General features: G+C 43.7%; 1 long non-coding RNA gene and 2 other non-coding genes across 6 annotated transcripts in view; 2 read left to right on the top strand and 1 right to left on the bottom strand.

Moving 5' to 3' along the window:
* The first annotated feature begins 70 nt into the window (after positions 1 to 70).
* Positions 71 to 20,652, top strand: part of LOC121439954 — a 77,659-nt gene continuing 57,077 nt past the window's right edge. For 2 of the 4 annotated variants that reach the window (XR_005973312.1, XR_005973311.1), the window contains exons 1-2: positions 71 to 664; positions 781 to 1,027. This is a non-coding gene — a long non-coding RNA (uncharacterized LOC121439954). Of the gene's footprint in view, positions 665 to 780; positions 1,028 to 19,911; positions 19,986 to 20,652 lie in introns of those variants that run through there. The other 2 variants (XR_005973309.1, XR_005973310.1) reach the window with 2 other exon arrangements.
* Trnac-gca lies at positions 4,838 to 4,909 on the bottom strand. Its single transcript has one exon. It is a non-coding gene; the product is annotated as a tRNA-Cys (tRNA).
* Positions 15,253 to 15,324, top strand: Trnac-gca. Its single transcript has one exon. It is a non-coding gene; the product is annotated as a tRNA-Cys (tRNA).

A 20,652-nucleotide genomic window follows, 5' to 3' on the forward strand; every position in this document is an offset into this window, starting at 1 on the left:
AGCCCCCCAGCCTCACCGCGAAAACGACGCAGGCGCAGACTACACTTCCCAGAGGGCTCCGTGGCTGGGACGTGGCTCCGGGAGGTGTGGCGGGGGCGCTCTTTACTGCTCCGCCCCTCGCACCTCCAGCTCTTCAGGTTCTGGGATCCGCTTGGAGTCGGCTTCGTTCAGGCAGGCTTGCAGCTGCGCATGCTCAGGTGCAAAGAACCGTTCACCCAAACAACCACCCACCCACTCGTGCCTTCTGAGCGTGTCCTGTGCAGGTGCCAGGTGGGGATGCGTGGGTAAGAAGGTACCTGTTTCTCCCATAGGCCGCAGTCACGCAAACCCGACCCCGAGTGCCTGAGGGGCCAGGGCACAGTGACTCATAGCCACACTGACCTTTGTCATTATATTTTTTGTGACTGTTTGCTGGTCTCGCCCGCGGATGATGGCAGCCCCAGTAGTCTCTGACAAAGAGTAGGCCTAAGTATATGTGTGATGTATGGAATAAGTGTGAACCCCACCATCCCTGGGTTCGTTTGTGCTCCTGTCTGAGGTGCGTGTGCAGGCCGCAGGATGAGCCCTAGAGTCTCCTTTTCCTTCCTGGAGGAGCTCCTGCCCCTTATGTGGGAAAAACTCAATGAGGAGAAAGTTGTGAAGCTTCGCCTGCTCTTTGAAACAGGTGCTTGGAACCCAGCAGAAGCCACCCTGCCCAGTGCTTGTGCCTACCACCCCCTCCCTGAGCCCCCCCCCCCCCGTAACGCCTGCAGTATAGCCCCAATTCTGCGATTTTCCTAGGAAAGCGGATTTCTCGCCTAGTCACCCCAGTGTAGTTCTTTAGCGACACTGGCCTACATGAGCTTCCCTGGCTTTGTATCCTGATAGGCCAGAACACTGCCTGTGGCCCTGGAGGGAACAAGTGAGCAGAGACCATTAGCCATTGCTGCTCAGCACAGCGGAGAGAATTTCCTTCTTCATACACTGCAGGACAGTGCTGGAACCCGGGAAAGGCAAAGTGCAATCTCATCTCCAGTAGCATCTCAGGGTAAGTCCTAGGCCAGAAGCCAGGGACCCATGATCCCTAAGGCTTAAAATCCTCTCAAATTAAAACCTTAAAAAAAAAAAAAAAAGGAAGGCACAATGTCCAGCATGTAAAGTCCTCCTCCTGGCTGGGCTTGGCGCAGCATTTGCAGATTCTGGGCCAAGAACAGCTTAGCAACATCAAACTCGCTGAATGGCCAGTTGTTAAATTTATGGGAAAAAAAAAAAACATTATCCCTTTGATGGTTCTTGCCCCTACTCTAGCCTTTGTATCTCTGAGTTAAAAATTTTACTCCAGGTGGCAGGGGTTGTAGTCTGGGTATGCTACCATGACAAACTATGATTGTGTTCAGAGAGGCAAGAGAAGGCAAAGGTTTTGCTTTGTTTAGTTTTTTTCTTTAAAACTAAAATGACCAAGGTTGCAGAATTATTTTGAAATGAGTCCTTGGCTATAAGGATCAGAAAGGATCAATAAAATGTTATTAGTCCCACTCCGAATAGGCACTCACTAAATCGGCATCCTTTGTAGAAGTACTTTTTACCTACAAGGTTGCTGTGGCCTTTGTGTTAGGTGGCCTTGGCAATCTTTTATGACCATTTTTGTTATCAGCAAATATGTTTGAGGAAAGCCCTGTGGCTTTGTTATCGCCATGGCTTCCTGACTGCATTCTGTCAGCGGTTGACACAAGCGATTCTGTCAGTTGAATGTGAGTGGTTCTAGTTTGATCTCAACAATCACACATGAGCTCTGTATATGGACAAAGGGTGGAGCAGAAATGGTACGCTTTTGAAAAATCTCAGTAATTTAGGTTGGTTGTTCAGGAAATTGATATTCAGGGGCTTAGCTTTCTGCATATTTGGCATTTGGTTACCTGGCCATTCAACGCATTGGATAGACCAAGTCAGCTGTTTTGCTCAAATGAAACAGCTAGCTTCTGCTAGTAGTGAGCTGTACTGTCCATTTCTCCATATGAAAAAGGCCTGGGACTTAAAATAGTTTCTGATTACATTATGGTTTTCTTTTTCATCCATGAGTTAACCTAAAAAGACATTTGAATTTCCCATGATGAGGTTTTTACAGAAGCTGCAAGCTATTTGATTTCACCCTATATTCAGAGACTGTGATGTTGACTGTGATGGGTGTATCCAAACTTTGGATGTTGTGATAAAGTTTACCACCCAATCAAGTTACAAAAAATAGCAAGAGAAAGCTCATAAGTTTTTTTTTTTTTTTGGTTTTTCGAGACAGGGTTTCTCTGTAGCTTTAGAGCCTGTCCTGGAACTAGCTCTGTAGACCAGGCTGGACTCGAACTCACAGAGATCCGCCTGCCTCTGCCTCCGAGTGCTAGGATTAAAGGCGTGCGCCACCACCGCCCGGCTCTCATAAGATTTTAAGTAAGTTTATTATTTTGTGTTGAGTTGTACCCATAGCTATTATGGGTCAGGGGTAACACACACCTGCTAGAATTTTCTGAGACTTATTTTGTGTCAGTAAACCAAGAAACATTGAAATGTTTCATATTTCCTTCAGAAGACTGTTCATATTCTAATATCGGTTGTAATGAGCTAGTTAGAGATTACCATTCATATTGATTGTGTTTCTTATGCCTTTTATATAGTATCATTTATTTGTCTTTTGAATTATTTTAGGTTATTGAGCTGTGATAAAATCTCAAGAATATGTATTTATCTGTTTTTCTCTTTGTGTATTTGGTATTTGGTATTTAGAATTGTAGTATTTTCCAAGAGAATAGTTAATTTTAATTTTCGGAAGTAACGCTATTTCCAACAATGTATTTTGCCTATGATCTATTTTTATCTTATACTGTGCTTGCTAGGTGTGTTGGTTTGAGTGAGAATGACCCTCATGGGCTCATATATTTGAATACTTGCTCCCCAGTTGGTGGACCTGTTTAGGAAGTATTAGAAGCTGTGACTTTGTTGGAGGAGATCTGTCACTGAGCATGGGTCTTGAGGTTTCAAAGGACTCCCATCCCTAGTGTGTCTCTCTATTTGTACACTGGTGTGAAGGTGCATTGCTGTGATTGGTGTAATAAAAAGCTGAATAGCCAATAGCTAGGCAGGAAGTATAGATGGGATTTCCAGGGAGAAAAAAGAAAAGGAGAAATCTAGGCACAGGGAGTCTCCAGGAGACGTGCAGAAGAAACGGGAGGCACAAGACAGAAAGGTAATGCCAAATGATAGAATGTAGTTTAATATAAATGGCTTAATTTAAATTATAAGAGCTGGCTAGGAACAAGCCTAAGCTGTAGGCTGAGGTTTCATAATTAATAAGTCTACATGTCATTATTTAGGAACTGGCTGAAACAGGTTTGTTACATCTGTCTGCTTCAAAGCTGTGAATCAATGGTGAGTTCTCTTCACTTTGCCGTCATGGACTTTACCCCTTTACAAGGTTAGAGTAGCCAAATTAAATGCTTTCTGTTATAGGTTACCTCGGCCATGCTATTTAATTGCAGCAATAGAAAAGTCACTAAGCCTGGTGGTGGTGACATGTGCCTTTAATCCCAGCATTCGAGGCAGGCAGATTTCTGTGAGTTCAAGGCCTGCTTGCTCTACAGAGTGAGCTCCAGGACAGCCAGGACTGTTATACAGAGAAACCCTGTCTTGAAAAACAACAACAAAAACAAAACAAAAAGAAAGAAAAGAAGGAAGGAAAGAAAAGTAACTAAGAAATGTAAGAAGAACCTTTTGCCTGAAGCTTTGCTTGTGGGTAGAACAGGTGTGCTCTGTGCCAAAGTGACCCAAGTCCTCCAGAAAAAAAGGATACTTCAGCCAGGCGGTGGTGGCGCACGCCTTTAATCCCAGCACTCGGGAGGCAGAGGCAGGTGGATCTCTGTGAGTTCGAGGCCAGCCTGGTCTACAAGAGCTAGTTCTAGGACAGGAACCAAAAAGCTACAGAGAAACCCTGTCTTGAAAATCAAAAAAAAAAGGATACTTCTTTTCCTTGGAGCCTCAAGAAGGAGCTTCAGCCTGTTCACACTCTTGATTTTGGTCCAGTGACACAAATTTTGAATATCAGTCCTCCGGGTCTATAAGAAGATAAGTTTGATTTGCTTTAAGCTATGAGTTTTAATTGTCTTTTCTTCATTCACCGGACCCTCCAGATAGGTCAAGTCCCTGAGGCTGTTCAAGGATAGTTTGATCCCCAGAACCCACATGACAAAGACAGGCATGGTGGCATGTACTATAATGCCAGTACTGGGGAGTTAGAGGCAGGCTGATTCCTGAGGCTCACTGACTAGCCAGCCTAGCCTACTTGGTGAGTTCCAGGCCAGTAAGAAATCGTGTTAAAAACAACAAAAAGTGAATGATACCCGAGAAACAATATCTGAGTTGTCCTATAGCCTTAACATATACATTCTTGCCCAGCACTTGTGCCCCCCCATAGATACACACACACAGACACACACACACACACACACACACACACACACACACACACACACACACACACAGAGAGAGAGAGAGAGAGAGAGAGAGAGAGAGAGAATGAGAGAATGAGAGAAAGAGAGAGAGGAGAGAGAGAGAGACATGCACACTTTAAAAGGAAAAAAAATAATTATATTTGGTAAGTGAAATTTGAAGCTTGGGTAGGAGGGACTTGCAGTTCTGGGTCTGTGGCACTCGATGACACAGTTTTTTTTTTTTTTTTGATGACACAGTTTTAAATCACAATGAATTTTCTCTGAGATTTTAAGAAGTGCAGTACCCTTAGCTTTAGGATTAGAATAAAGAATGAGTTTTCAGCACTTAGCCTTAGTAATAAAAATAATGATAATAATAGAAAAGCAGGGGGCACCTGGATTTGAACCAGGGACCTCTTGATCTGCAGTCAAATGCTCTACCCCTGAGCTATACCCCCTAATGATGACTAGGATCTAAATAGTGCCTATACCTGTGTAACCATGCTCATCATATCTATAAAATATTGCTATGGGTATTTATTCAACTGTGATTCCCAGGAGCCACCAAACTTGCCTGACTACAAATTTACCTCTACAATATAAAACAAACAATGGGTTCTCTTCCCAATCTTGAGCTTTTTGGGACAAGACTGGCACCGGCACTGATGACTGATAGGGTCTAAAGAGTCAGTCCTCAGCATGGGGGCCGTGGGAGAGGGTAGAAGGGGAGGGGAGAGGAAGGGAGGGAGGGAAACAGAGAAAAATATAGAGCTCAGTAAAAGCAATAAAATAATAATAATAATAATAATAATAAACCATGAGGAAACTTATTTTAAAACAACTCTGGAATTAAAAAAAAAAGAGGCAGTACTCTGTCCTCTGTGTCCTTCATAGCAGGCATCTGGCAACAGAATGTCAAAATTAACATGCTTCTCAGGCACACACAGCATTAGGAACTGAGTTCATTCTTCATCACTGGGTTTAGGACCCTTTACTCAACCATCTTAAATTGTCCCCTTGCCTCAGTGCAAAGACCATACCAGGAGCTATGTGGATAGATTTATACACTCTTAAGGCACTGGGACTTGGGGGACTGGAACACAGATTTGAGAGGGCAGGAACATCCTCTACAACTCAAGGACTTCAGAGTTGACTGATGGGGACCTTGAGGATTGGAACAGGTGCTGAATCACTCCTTTGGGGACAGTCTACAGATTTTATGTCCCAGAAATCATCCAGGGAGCTTGCTACAGACATCACTTGATATTAGGAATAAGATTCTGATGGCAGTCCGGAAACCCCTTGGAAGAACTCCTGCCCCAGATCTAGACCTGCTGTCTACACTCTGAAGGAAGAAGTAAGAACTGCAACGTAAGAAGAGTCCAGCATAGGCATCTCATAGTGGCACCTAGTGTTGGCCCAAAGTGCCAGGTTTTAAGTAGGAACCTTGCTGAATGCTCTGAAATGTGTTCTAAACTAGTGGCTTCTAATTTTAGGGTGCATCAGGGTACCAGAAACAAACTCAGAGAGTAGGTCTATTGGGAAAGGGGAACATTCCAATGAGGGAGGTCAGTACTAGCAGGAAGGCGCTGGCAACGTGCCAGTCCTGCATCTGCAGGTAGCACCTGGCTGGTGTCTGACCTTGTGACCAGGGAGTCTGAGAGCTGCGAGTAGGCTGGTTTACTCCAGGAGTCTGACTGGGGACCTGGGGAAGTGACACAGCCAGCCCACACACTAAGCCACTTCAGGTATGTGCTCACCAGGATCTAGCTTTTGTATCCTTGTTCACTATAAATCTACACTCCACATGGAGTGCTGCACGCCAGAACCTCTTGCCTGAAGCTTTTCTTGTGGGTGGAACAGGTGTGCTCTGTGCCAAAGCGACCCGAGTCCTCCAGAAAAAAGGATACTACTTTCCCTTGGAACCTCAAGAAGGAGCTTCAACCTGTTTGCACTCTTGATTTTGGTCCAGTGACACAAATTTTGAATATCAGTCCTCCGGGCCTATAAGAAGATAAGTTTGATTTGCTTTAAGCTGGGAGCTTTAGATGGATTGTTGCATTCTTACAGGCAAAACATTGAAGTTCTGGTAGTCTGACTTTGGAGGACAGTAGTTTCTCAAAGAAGGGGCTTGTTTTGACATTCTGGAGCCTTGCCTTTGGGAGAAATAGCTTTCCATGGTAACTTTACAGTTTAATTTCATGTCTGCCTGTTGTTAATCAGAGATGATATTCACTTTTATACTCTGAATTGATTGTTACTTTTATGGTCTCTTTTTGTGGAACAAAACAAAGCAAAACAACCACAGAAAACCAGTAAGTAAACAAGGTAGATGTGACTTTGAACCAAGGACCTCTTGACTGGCAGCTAAATGCTGCCCTAAATTGTAATCCCAGTGTATTAAACGCATCCTATATTGGCACTTTTAACTCTTGGCAGCACATCTAAGACTCCAGTAACTTGTGGAGGCCTTAAGTTTGGGTTGAGTTGTGTCTTGAATCCATATATATTAAAGCTCTGTTCCTGGTGAATGTGATCTAGTTAGAATTAGTCACTCAGTCATAATCAAGTTGTTCTAACTCGATAAGGTGGGTGTCTATATAGAAAGACGAGGGGAGACGCAATCAGGAAGAAAGGTTGTGGTGTTGTAATAGGAGCGGCGGGCTGTGTCCCGTCACCCGGCTAGTTTTACCCGAAATAAGTACACGGAAACTATATTCTTTTAAACACTGCCTGGCCTATTAGTTATAACCTCTTATTGGCTAGCTCTTACATACTGATCTAACCCATTTCTAATAATCTGTGTAGCCCACGAGGTGGCTTACCAGGGAAGATCTTAACCTGCGTCTGTGTTGGGTGGGAGAATCATGGCCACTGCCTGACTTGGCTTCTTTCTCCCAGCATTCTGTTCTGTCTACTCCGCCTACCTAATTTTCTGTCCTATTAAAGAGCCAAGGCAGTTTCTTTATTTAACCAATGAAATTAACACAAAACAGAAGACCCTCCCCCATCACTGTGGGAATAGAGACAGAGATGGGAGTGGTGCATTTACAAGGTGAGGTGAGCCAAAGATGCCAGCAGCTACCGGGAGATGACTTGATTCCAAACTGTTAGCTTCCGGAGCTATGAAAGAATAAATTTCTTTTTAGTCACCCAATTTGTGGTGACCTCTAATCACAGCTCTAAGAAGCTGATTCCTCCTTCTAGTAAGGTGACATGGCCTCTGGTCCTGCAGACTGCTCCTATCTGGTCCTCATCTCATCAGACTTGGGCGAGGTCCCCGCAGGGAGAGAGCATACCTCATTAGTGGAGACTTCAACAATCAGCAGGTGTCTTTTCTTACCAGAAGAATGGAGCATCTCACCCAGAACCTCACTGTCCTTTACCCCGCAGCCTGAACCCAGGGTCCACATCCCAGACTCTTTACAACTTTTTGATTTTATTCTTTAGGAAGAAGGAGATTACAAGATGTTATCTCCAGGAACTGGAGAAGGAATTGACCTCTAAGGAAATAAACCCCACACAACTAATAAAAAATGCTTCTGAAGACAGGAGGTTGTTGTGAGGTGGCAGAGCTCCTGGTTTGGGGGTGACAGAGTTTCTGGTTTTGGGTGGGCCATAGTGAAGGAGTGTGGTATGAAATAAGGATGCAGGTTCAGGGTCAACACTGAGTGAGTGCTTATGGATGATTGTTGTAGGAAGGCTTGCAGCTTGTAGTTACCATCCTGCTGGGGTGTGGCCTCTTATACTATATACCTGGAGGCCTCTCTGCATCCAGCCTTTTCCCCTCCTTTTCATGGGCTGCTTGTTCAGATAGTTGGATTGCTGGATTCGATCTATATCCACCGTTCAAGCAGAGAATTCTGATTTGTGAGTTTACCCCTAAATAACTATCTATTTCTCATTTCTGAGCTAGTGTGGGATTTCTTTCAAGCGTCTGTTCATCACTTGGTTCGTTCATCACTTGGCACCCACGTGGATTTAAACTCCATGCCTACTGGGTGGACAGCCTGGCCTTTCCACTGCCCAGATGGGCTTGCTTTTGCCTAAGTGGTTTTTTGTGGAATCCCCATCACAGAAAGAAAAAGTTAGTTTAGCCAACTAAATATTTTTGTTCCTGACAGACAAATCTAAAACATAAGAATACAAAACTGCTAAAAAATAGAAGGACAGGGGGAGAAAACCTTCCAAGATAAGCACAAAATAAAGCAATTAATGAGCAATGAACCTCTGCTACAGAAGAATTCTTCACAGAAGTGAGGAAGAAATGCGCGACAAACATTACAGCTCAGAAGAGAAATCAGGTGAGAAGAATGATTGGAAACAAGAATTAGAAAGGCATCAAACACGTTGTATTCAGTGACCAGGAAGCTTCTACACTGAACAAGGGTAAACAAATGAGTAAACAGTGCTTGCATCAACCGGGAAAAAAATACAACGAAATTTCAGGACTCATAATACTCAGTGGCAATCCTAAATGTGAATGATCTTAACTCTCCTGTTTAAAAAAATGCAGAATAGCTGACTGGATTGAAAAAAAAAAAAAACAGAGCAAGAAACACACCTCACTGGCAAAGACCCATGCAGATTCAAAGTGAAAGGATAGAAAATAATGTACCAAGTGGTAGCTGAAAGCACCTAGAATATATTTAAGCTAAAATAGTTGAAAGTGACAAAGAAGCACTGTCTATTAAGAAAATAAACAAGTCATCCACCACATAGATATAATGATAGGAATACATACACCTGGTGCTGATGCATCCAATTTCATAAAACTAACTACTGGGCATAAAGAGTTGGATAGGCTGAGACAGTGACGGTGAGTGCCTCCAGCACACCACTGTCTTCGAAAGACAGAGCAGGCAGACCAGAAAAATGAAGAGAAGGGCTCCAGCGGCACAGGCATCAAACCCCACACACACAGAGTTGCAGCCCTTGACATCTCAATGTTTCAGAAAGAAAGGATGCCTTACACTCCTGGAGGATAGTGCTGACTTTAAAATGGTGTCTGAGTCTGTGAGTCACCCACTCCAGAAAGGTGGCTTCTGTGTTCATCTCACAAACTGACAAGATCTATTTCTGAAACGACCCAGGCTAGGATACCAGATTAAAGGAGAAGAATCATATACCATTAACACAGATGAAGAAAGCTTTTGGAAAGAGTGAATACATGTTCATAGTTCAAAGTGGTTTTGGTCGATTAGGACAAGCATTTTCTCTCTTTAGTCTGCTCCGAGGAATCTCTGTAAACTTAAATAAATCCTATGAATGGTGGGATGGTGAAACTTTCCACTGAAACTCAAGACAAGATAAAATTATTCATTGTAGCTACATCTGATCTTTGATAAATGAAGGTCTTAGCCAGGGAGGAAAGAGATGATAAAAAATGAACAAAATATATGGTTTTAAGGGGAGAACAATATTTTTTTCTGAAGGTGAAATTATTATAGTATAGGTGAGAAATTTACAGACCACCATATATATAAGTACAAATTAGAATCCATCCTTTATTTTTGACTGACAATTGAGAGTGTCCTAGAGCCTCAGCCTCTTGGTGCCCAAGCTCAGGGGTTCAGCATTCTTAAAGGTAAAACCCATAATCACATCCATTTTAGGGTTGCAGTCAGAGTTATTGCAACATTTGTTTTGGCAGAACACAACAGTTATTGCAAACACAACATGACAATTAATTTTGACTTATATTCTTTTAAATTGTTTTAGCTTATGTTTGGTTTTATAAACATTATTTTGGCTACTACATCTGGACCATGGTCAGGATCTTGGAAATCCCAAATGTGTTGTCAGGGCAGACGTGGATGTTGGGGGTGTAGAGAGCTGAAAAGTATGTAAGCAGGCACAATGGAGTCAGGACATGATAGTGTTACTTAAGTCATTTCAATATGATCATATGTGTAGAACTTAAAAAGATGCCAGAGTCACACTAATTAGGATTATTACCTGTTCAGCAATGTTTCTGGATTTAAAGTTGAAATTATCAGATCAATAATTATATTTCAGTGTACCAACAAGAAACTGGAAAAGGGGGAAAATTCCGTTTAGAATAACATAAAATGTTAACTTTCTGCATCGTTAATTTCCTTATTGTTGTGGAAAAATACCTGGCAAATACAACTCAAGGAAGGATACATTTTGTCTTGCAGTTTTAAAAGGGATATGATCTATCATGGTGAGGGGTGCTTAGTGACTGAAGCATAAATGACTGGCTTAGTTACTTCTGCAGTCAGGAAGCAGAGGAAACGGATGCTGCTCCCTTTCTCTCTTCTACTTAGTCCGGGACTACAGTTTGTGGGTTGGTGCACCCCACCTTTAGGCTCATTCTTCCCTCGCCAGTTTAAACTTTTCTGAAATCATCTTCATGAATACCCACAGGTCAGTTTCCATGGTGATTTAAAATCAAGTCAAATTTATATGATTAACTGTCATCCTTCCTAACCAAAAAAGAGCAAAAATTACACAAAAATTTCTGCAACTGCAAAACTCTGAAAAGTAACTGATGAACCAAAATTCTGAGAAGACAGATGACTGTGGGATGGGAACCTCGTTATCAGAATTATATAGATTCTCCCTGCATTTGTCTAAAATGTCAATGCAAAAAAAATACTGGAAGTGTGTTTGTACTTGTGTGTGTTTAATTGCACAAATAGTTCCTAAAACATACTGTACTTAAGTAAGTACAGTAGCCAAAAATAAGGATGGTCTTGGATAAAATATAGAAGGATGTATTGAACTAGAGCTCAAAGCTCATTTTAGAGAAAGGAAGGAAGTGTGGAGTTCTCATAAAGATGGGCAGATTCACAGGCTGAGGCTAGACCCATTAGAAAGAATCATTTCTAACTCTCCTCCATTACTGGTGGGAGTGTAAACTTGTACAGCCACTTTGGAAATCAGTATGGCGGGTTCTTAGAAAATTGGGAATCAGTCTACCTCAATACCGCTTTTGGGCATATACCCAAAGGCTACACAATCGTACCACAAGGACATTTGCTCAACTGTGTTTATAACAGCATTATTTGTAATAGTCAGAGCCTAGAAACAACCTAGATGCCCAGCAACCAAAGAATGGATAAAGAAAATGTGGTGCATTTACACAATGGACAATGACATCTTGAAATTTGCAGGCAAATGGAAGAAACTAAAAAAAAAAAACAACAAAACTATCCTGAGTGAGGTAACCCAGACCTGGAAAGAAAACATGGTATTTTTTTAATCATTAGTGTATATTAGATATAAAGCAAAGAATAACCAGGCTACAATCCAGAGACTCCAGGAAAAATAGGGGCCCTAAGAGGGACACACATAAAGGGCCCCAGGAAGGAAAACAGTTAAGTTAAATAATCTCCTGGGTAAACTGGGAAAGGAGCAGAAGGAGGGAATGGGAGATGGGAACATGAAGGCTTGAGATAGCTGAGTTGGGGGAGGCACAGGGATGGGGAGCAATGAAAGAGATATCTTGATGGGGGAGCCATTATGGGGTTATGGAAAAACCAGGTGCTAGGGAAATTCCCAGGAATCCACAAGGATGACCCAGCTAAGACTCCTAACAGTAGTGGAGAGGGTACTTGAACTGGTCTTCCACTGTAATCAGATTAGTGACTTCCCTAATTGTAATCATCAAACTTACATCCAGTAACTGATGGAAGCAGATACAGTGACCCACAGCCAAGTGCTGGAGTTCAGCTGAAGAGCCGGAGGAGAAATCATATGAACAAGGAGGGTGAAGAGCATGATGGGGAAAACCACAGAGACAGCTGACTCGAGCTGGTGGGAGCTCACAAACTGTGGGCTGACAGCTGGGGAACCTGCATGGGACCAGACTAGACCCTCTGAATGTGTGACAATAATTACGTGGCTTGATCTTGAGCGGGGGTCCTGGCAGTGGCACCAGGACCTGTCCCAGGTACATGAACTGATGTTTGGAGCCCATTCCCTACGGTGGGATACCTGCTCAGCCTTGATTACAGTTGGGGTGGCTTGGTCCTGCCTCGATTTGGTATCCCAGACCTTGTTGATTCCCCAAGGAAGGCCTTACCCCCTCTGAGGAGTGGATGGGGGTTGTAGCGGGGAGGGAGGGATTGGGAGAAGGGGAAGGAGAAGGAGGGATAACTAAATGGGTTTGGTATGTAAAATGAAAAGTATTTTTTTTAGTGAAAAAATATGGAAAAAGAAAGAATCCTTTCTGTATTATTTGAATGTAAAATGTCCCCAAAGGCGAATTAATATGTTGAAGACTTGGTTCCTCCAACCCCTAACCTCCAGCTAGTAGATCTATGTTGGGAGGCTGTAGAAACTTCAAGAGGTGGGGCCTAGCTGGAAGAAGTGGGTTACTGAGGTGATTTTAAAATAGTTTTTAACTTTTGAAATTATAGTTATATCATTTCTTCCTTTTCCTTCTTCCAACACTTCCTTTGTACCTTGTTCTCTCTCAAATTATGGCCTCTTTTTCTTTAATTGTTGACACACACACACACTTCTAAATATAACCTACTCAGGCCATGTGATATCAGATTTCAGAGCTGACCATGTGGTACTGGATAATCAATAAGTGCTCTTCCCTAAGGAAGACTAGTTCTGCTTTCATAACTCCATGGTTGCCTATAGCTCTTTGTCTCGGGCTGAGGCCTTGTGAGCTCTCCCCTTTCCACGTTAGCATGTCTGTTGGTGTCGTCCTGGTCAGGACTTGTATAGGCAGCCACAGTGATGAGACTTCATGGATGTAGCCTCACTTCCTGTTCCTCTGCTTTTACAGTCTTGCCCTGCCCCGCTTCTTCTGCAGTATCCCTGAGCCTTAGGTGTAAGAGCTGTGCTGTAGATACGTCAGCACTGGGCCCCAGTCTCTTGTTCTCTGTGTTTTGATCAGTTGTGGTTTTCTGTAATGGTCTCTGTTGCAAACAGAAATTTTCTTGATGAGGGGTGAGAACTACACTTCCTTGTGGGTATAAGGACAAATATTTAGAGTTTGCACTCCCACCAGCAATGCAGGAGTGTTCCCTTTTCCCCACATCCTCTCCAGCATAAGTTGTCAGTGTTTTTGATCTTGGCCATTCTTACAGGTGTAAGATGGAGTCTCAGAGTTGTTTTGATTTGCATTTCTCTGATGGCTAAAGATGTTGAATGTTTCCTTAAGTGTCTTTCAGCCATTTGAGAGTTATCTGTTGAGAGTTCTCTGTTTATGTCTGTACCCCATTTTTTATTGGGCTATTTGATATTTTTGATGTCAAGTTTCTTTAGTTCTTTGTATATTTTGGAGATCAGGCTTTTGTCTGATGTGGGGTTGGTGAAGATTTTTTCCACTCTGTAGACTGCCATTTTGTCTTGTTGACTATGTTCTTTCCTTTACAGAAGCCTCTCAGTTTCAGGAGGTCCCATTTATTAATTGTTTCTCTCAGTGTCTGTGCTACTGGGGTTATATTTAGGAAGTGGTCTCCTGTGCCAATGTGTTCAAGTGTACTTCTGATGCCCTCTTTTGGCCTCTGTGGGTACCACACACACACACACACACACACAGTGCACAGACACATATACAGCCAAAACATTCTTATACATAAAATAATACAAATTTTAAAAATGTTTCTTGTATTCCAAAAAAGTCAGGAGCCTGGAGCATTGCACAGATTTCAACTTAAAAAATGCAAACACAGGCCCTGAATGCATCATTCAGCTTCAGGCCCCATGGTTGCTTTTCTTTCTCTTGGGCTCCCTCTCATCCCTCCTTAAGATCTCAGCTCTTTCTCCTTCCAGGTGCGACACAGGCTGTCACTTTACTGACTGCTCCCATTCGTAACCTAGGAAACACTTCTCACAATGCTGCTGTGCTGGACCCAGAGCCTTCTACTGCTCAGCCCTCAATTCCTGGCCACAGAGCTTGGCAGTGTATCCTGTTGCTGGTGGGAGAGAGCTAGAGAATTTGAATGCAGAACTCCATGCAGAAGGCAGCATCCCTCCATGTTTCAGGCTGGGCAAGTAGAAGAGAGGCTTCTGGGCCACCTCATGAGAAGGTGGATAGGAGTCCAAGGGAGAGGCGTGTGGGTAGAAGAAGAAAGCTCCTTAAGAGGAAAAGATGAGAGAGAGAGAGAGAGAGAGAGAGAGAGGAAGAAGGAGGAGGGAGGGAGGGAGGAAGGGAGGGAGGGAGGGAGGGAGGAGTAAACACTTGCCCTTGGTTTGCTGAGGAGGTGGAAGTACGTATTTTTCTAGATGAGGTAGGGCTTTGTTACTGGCTGCCAGATCTGAGTTAGATGGGATCCATTGCTGGCAGTATTTCCTGGTCTGGATCTATGCTGCTATCTTTGCTTTCAGACTCAGAAATTCCAAATCTGCATTTAAATATTTCTTTGAGAAACTCATTGTCCATCATATTTACCTATTTTAGCCGAAGAGGAAATTGGAGGGGCCCTCATATATCCTAGTCTGTAGTTGTGTAGGAAGTGCTGTGAACTCTGTATTGGCCCAGGTGGGTCAGGCTTGACTTTGCCATTAAGTGTGGCAGAAAAGACATTTCGGTCTACAGTTTCTGTTTGTAGGTCTCCATCATGGTGGGCTCTGGCTTTGATGCTAAGGATGATTCTAGCAGACAGGTCTAAGCTTCTGTAGGCACTAGCTAGTCTTAGGGTTTGTGGAGAAGACACAGCTGTAGAACTTCCAGGGTAGTTGTCTTTTAGTACACAGCAGAAGACAGGTTTCCTTTGACTCAGGTTTGGTGCTGTAATGTCAGTCAATAGGTTATAATTGATATGGGTGTGATTCTAGGAGTAAAATATGTTAATTAAACTCCATGTGAGTAGAATGGGTTATAGCTCAGGGGTAGAGCATTTGACTGCAGATCAAGAGGTCCCTGGTTCAAATCCAGGTGCCCCCTAACTCTTACATTTGCTTTTGTGTGTCAGGAATGGGCATATACTTTTTGTTATTGTTGTTTGTTTGTTTTTTTGAGACATGGTTTCTTACTGCATCCGGAGTTTACTGGTTGGCTATACTGACAACCCCTCCTTGTCCTTCCTTGCACTGGGTGCAAGCTGCCCCCAATTCTCCCAGATCCTTTCTCTCTTCATCTTTGTCCTCCTGTGCCTGTTTCCCAGTTCTGGGATAACAGGGACACTATACCTTTCTACGCTTTTTGCACGGGGGCTGGAGATGTGAGCATTTTGCTTGCATGTATGTATGTGTACCACATATGTGCCTAGTGCCCAGGTTAGTCAGAAGAGGGTGTCAGATCCTGAATGTGGGTAGCACCACAGTGAGCTGAGCACTAACATGCATCTCTCTCTTCACTTCCTGTTTGTGGAGAAAATGTGTCATCTTCCCCAGCATAATGGACTGTGCCCCCTTAGACAGTGAGCCCAAATAAAACCTTCGTTCTTTCCTTAACTTGGCTTTTGTCAGGTAGTTTGTTATAATGAAGTGAAAAGTACTAATACAGGGAGAGAATTTAGAGTACAGAAGGATGATGCCTAAACACAGTGACATTGCTTAGTCTCTTCCTGAATCCCTGGCTGAAGCCTGCCAGCTTTCCCTAATGTCGTTGCTTAGGGGTTCAGCTGCTTGGGCTCAGCACAGGGCTTCTGTATCCTTATGATGGTTCCAGAAATATTAACAGTGCCTTAGGACTGAAGCTCTCAGAGCTCACCACGTTCCTCCTGATCAGTGCTGTCCTCTTCACACCTATTCACCTGTGCTCACTCATCATTTCAACATGGTCTCTCCTTCCTCTCTGTCTGTCTCAGGTGATGTGTGCAGAGGACGGGAGAAAACCTCAGGTGTTTCCTTAGGTCCCTTCCACTTTCAGTGCGCACATCACACACACACACACACACACACACACACACACACACACAGAGAGAGAGAGAGAGAGAGAGAGACAGAGACAGAGACAGAGACAGAGATAGAGACAGAGAGAGCCACTCAGGAGTAGACATGTAGAAAAGTGAGTTTCACACAGGAGAGAGGGGAAACGAAGAATGCCCTGGTGAGGGTGAAGGACTGGGTTCTTGATCAGATGGCGCACATGTAGAAATTTGTTCTGAAAGATGTTTTATAGAGAAACCAATTTTGTGCAAAATACAGATACAAGAGCTACACCTCCGCCCCATGTCATTTGACTGGGGCTGGCAGAACTCAACAGATCACAGCCTGGGCTTTCTGACTTGCTCTCCAGCAACACCTCCACACCAACCAGGAGCCCTGTCTGATGCCTGGCAGTTGGGTACTGTTAGGATCTCTTTATGACAAGGAAGCATGGTCCTGCCCAGAGCTTGACACTCTAAGCAGGACAAGGAGAGCCACACGCAGGCCTGGGGTGGTCTGACTAACCTGTAAGTACCCAGGCCCAGAACCAGGGTTATGGGTTGGCCCACCCCAGCATCCACCCCATCTGTGACCTGCTGGAGCACAGTGGGGGAGTTGGTTCTGCAGACCCAGGGCTGCAGGATCTCCATGACATAGAGCAGCAACAGCATGTCCAGTAAGAGCCCCAGTGAGGGCCCAGCGTTGATGGTGCAGCAAAGACCAGGGGCCTAGAACTGGAACAATGATTCTTTTCCATAAACACCTGCACATAAAATATATGGATAAAGGGATTTGCTGCATGACTCACTGTGTCACACTGCAGTTTCTACAACAGAATTTTTCTCCTTTAAAAAAAAATTAATTTTTTGAGTATTTTTTATTTTAAAATTTTTATTCATTTTACATACCAACCACAGTTTCCCCCTCCCTCCCCTCCTCCTGTTACTCCCACTCCTCTCCATTCCTCAGAGAGGGTAAGGCCTCCCATGGGGAGTCAACAAAGCCTAGCATATCAAATTGAGGCAGAACCAAGTCCCTCCCCACTGCATCAAGGCTGAAGCAAGGTAGCCCTCCATAGGCAGTGGCCTTCAAAAAACCATTCCAGGGATAAATCCTGGTCCCACTTCCAGGGGCCCCACAAATAGACCAAGCCACACAATTGTCACCCACATTCAGAGGGCCTTGTTCGGTCCCACGCAGGCTTCCCAGTTGTCAGTCTAGAGTCTATAGGCGCCCACCAGCTCGGTCAGCTGTCTCTGTGGGCTTCCCCATCATGATCTTGACCCCCATTGCTCATGTGATCCCTCCTCCTTCTCTGCAACTGGACTCCTGGAAGTAGATCTCTGCATCTACTTCCATCAGCTACTGGATGAAGGTTCTAGGATGACAATTAGGGCAGTCACCAGTCTGATTACAGGAGAAGGCCAGTTCAGGCACCCTCTCCACTATTGCTAGGAATATTAGCTGGGGTCATCTTTGTGGATTCCTGAGAATTTCCCCAGCACCAGGTTTCTTTCCCTAACCCCATAATGGCTCCCTCTATCAAGATACCTCTTTTCTTGCTCTCCCTCTCTGTCCCTCCCCTAACTCAACCGCTGTATTCTCTCATGTTCCCCTTCTTCCTTTTTCTTTTTTTTCCTTTCTTCTTTTTGTCTTAAATTTTATTTTGTTTTAATTTGGTCTGGTAAGGGAGATAGGTGAGACCAGGAGGCAAGATGTGAAGGAAACAAACAAATAAATAAATAAATAAATAGGTAAATGAAATTTCACTCAATTAAAAAAAATGAAGAAGATTGTTACTACCCTTAGGAAAAGCAAAGAGTTCAATAAAAATTCTTAGCCATATGTAGCATGGCATTTATACTCACTGCTAGCTCTTCACTGCAGTGACACAGAGAATTAAGCTCAGAGTGCAGGTATAGATGTATTGAAAAGTGACATGCTTGTCTACAAAAGAATGGTAATGATTTCTAAACTTGATTACTTTCCACCTACCTATACCTAATCCTAAAGATGCTAAAGTACCAGAAGAAACAACCAAAACTACGGAAAGTGGCTGCCTGTGGGTGGCAGGAGGGCTATACAAAGCATTGGCAGGTTTTTATGCCAAGCTTTAGAACAATATTTGACTCTGAAAAATAACTGTAAAAGATACTTTGAAATAAGTGATACTTTGATATAAGTGCAAATATATACAAAAGCGGACACATTCATGTAGAGGGGCTGAAGGTCACAGTAGAGCTGTCTCCATAGAGGCCCTCTGTGGCCCCCATTCTGTGTTTCCTCATGATGGGTCTCCGAACTCCTTCATTGTCCGGTCAAGACCTGGGAAGTCCACAGCCTTCTTTGCCACCGCCCTTAGGATCCTTGGGCTGGAGAGATGTATTCAGATGTGGGTACTTCTGGTGTCTCAGATAAGTCAGGCATGCTCCTTCTCTTAGTCTTTGTGGTATATGTGCAACATGAGGAAGCATGGCATGTGAATGCTAGAGCCTCTCAAGTATTGTGTGTGTGTATATGTGTGCTGTTCCCACAGCCTGAAGAAAGGGGGAAGGATGTGCAAGACGTGTGAGCAGGGCAGAGCTGAGGACTGGAGAAGGAGCCTCTAGGTTGAATGTAAGAGGAACCAGTGCTGGTCTTACCACTCTCTAGAGATAAATCAAAACTTCCAGCATATTGTCAAAATGCTATATGTGTGAATATAAAAGATAATTAGTAGATCCTTATCATAGAGCAGAGGGTATAGCTCAGGGGGCAGAGCGTCTGGCTAAAGCATCTAGCTTCTAACCAATAAGGTCCCCAGTTCAAGTCCGGGTGCTCCCTGCTAAGTCTTTTTGTTTTTCCTCTTAGAAACTTGCTCATATTCATTTCTGCTTTTCTCTCATTTGTTACAATTCTTCTGGACCTTTCCACGGCAGAGCAAATACATAGCTTATATAAAGAGCCCACATCCCAGCAAGGAGCCAACAGAGCACTCAACTGTGAAGTCCCATCCAGGTCACAATCAATCACAATTGCTATGACCCAGAGAGTCTCCTGAGTGACCCTGAGGCTTATTTCAGGAGGAGCCTGAGAGGTTGTTGTAGTTTGAATAAGAATGACACACACAGTCTTATATAATTAATGCTTAGTCATCAGGGAGTAACATTATTTGAGAAGGATTGGAAGCTGTGGCCTTGTTGGAGTGGGTGTGGCCTTGTTGGAGAAAGCGTGTCACTGGGGATGGGTTTTGAGGTTTAAATAAGTCCACACCAGGCCCAATCTCTCTCTCCCTCCACTCTCTCTGTCTACAGCTCGATGGCAGGTGTCAGAAGTGACAATTACTGACTTTTTCTCCAGCTATATTCAGGAGTAGCTGCAGAGCAAATAAAGAGACCAAACACAGAGATTGGCTGATGGAGGGGCAAGGGCATCAAGGGTTCATGAAGATGGGGTTATGATGATGGATACTGAGTGGATAAAGAGGAAATGGGAGCTTTAGTGGACAGGAACAGTGATGAGGGGGTGAACTATTATTTACACTAGAATGAAGAAGCTTGTATGTGTGCAGAGATCGTGACTTAATCAGCCTTTGGACTGGCTGTTTGTGGCTGGGGCATCTTGAGACTCTAGCTGGACATCATGTACTTGGATGTTCCCTCTGTTTCTTTCTGGTGTTTAGAACTCACCATTATCTTCCATGCTATGCTGTGAGACAGTCAAGAAGGCTGAAACTCCATCTGGGCCCTGGAAGCTCTGATGTACTCGATGCCAGGATGTCTGCTGTGGGGTGTGTATGCACACACAACCCGGGTGCATATTCTTGTCTCTTGAGTCAGGACTTGTCCAGCCGAAGAGAAACTTCTGGTATTTGCTGCTCCACCTGGGCTGACCGTCTGGTATGTCCATGCTGTGATTCTAAGTCAAGTAATTATTAGAGAGTGACTTTTCTATTTATTCCTGAGCTCAGTTAAGATCCTGCCCCAATCTAAGACATAACTTGTGGGAGAATTAGAAAGAGTAGAGGGGAGAAGGTGGCCAACAAAGCTCCCAAATGATGTGGTGGTGGTTGGGAGGGAAGAGAATTCTGTGCCAAGTTGTGTGCAGAGGTCTTGACTTAATCAGCCTTTGGATCTGCCAGTGAAGCTTACTGAAGATGCAGATGAAGGGACGGAGGGAAAGAGCAAGAGGGAAAGTAGAGAAAAGAGGCATCCCAGATCTTAGCAAAAGTTTTTCAATTTTCTTAGTGCCTCGAAATGGCACTAAGAAAAATGAGTTGGAAAGATTTTGTAGAGACACTCTCTGGGTACCAGTATGAGGATGAGGGCTATATGGAAGAAAAGGACAAAAAGGTAATAATCTGCTGTGAGATAAAATTTATTTATCATCAAAACTTTCTTTTTTTTTTCGCTATGTAAATGTT

The sequence above is a fragment of the Microtus oregoni genome, unplaced genomic scaffold (genome assembly GCF_018167655.1).
Source record: "Microtus oregoni isolate MIOR12 unplaced genomic scaffold, Mior012 000064F_ref0000363, whole genome shotgun sequence".
Classification (NCBI taxonomy): Eukaryota; Metazoa; Chordata; class Mammalia; order Rodentia; family Cricetidae; genus Microtus; species Microtus oregoni.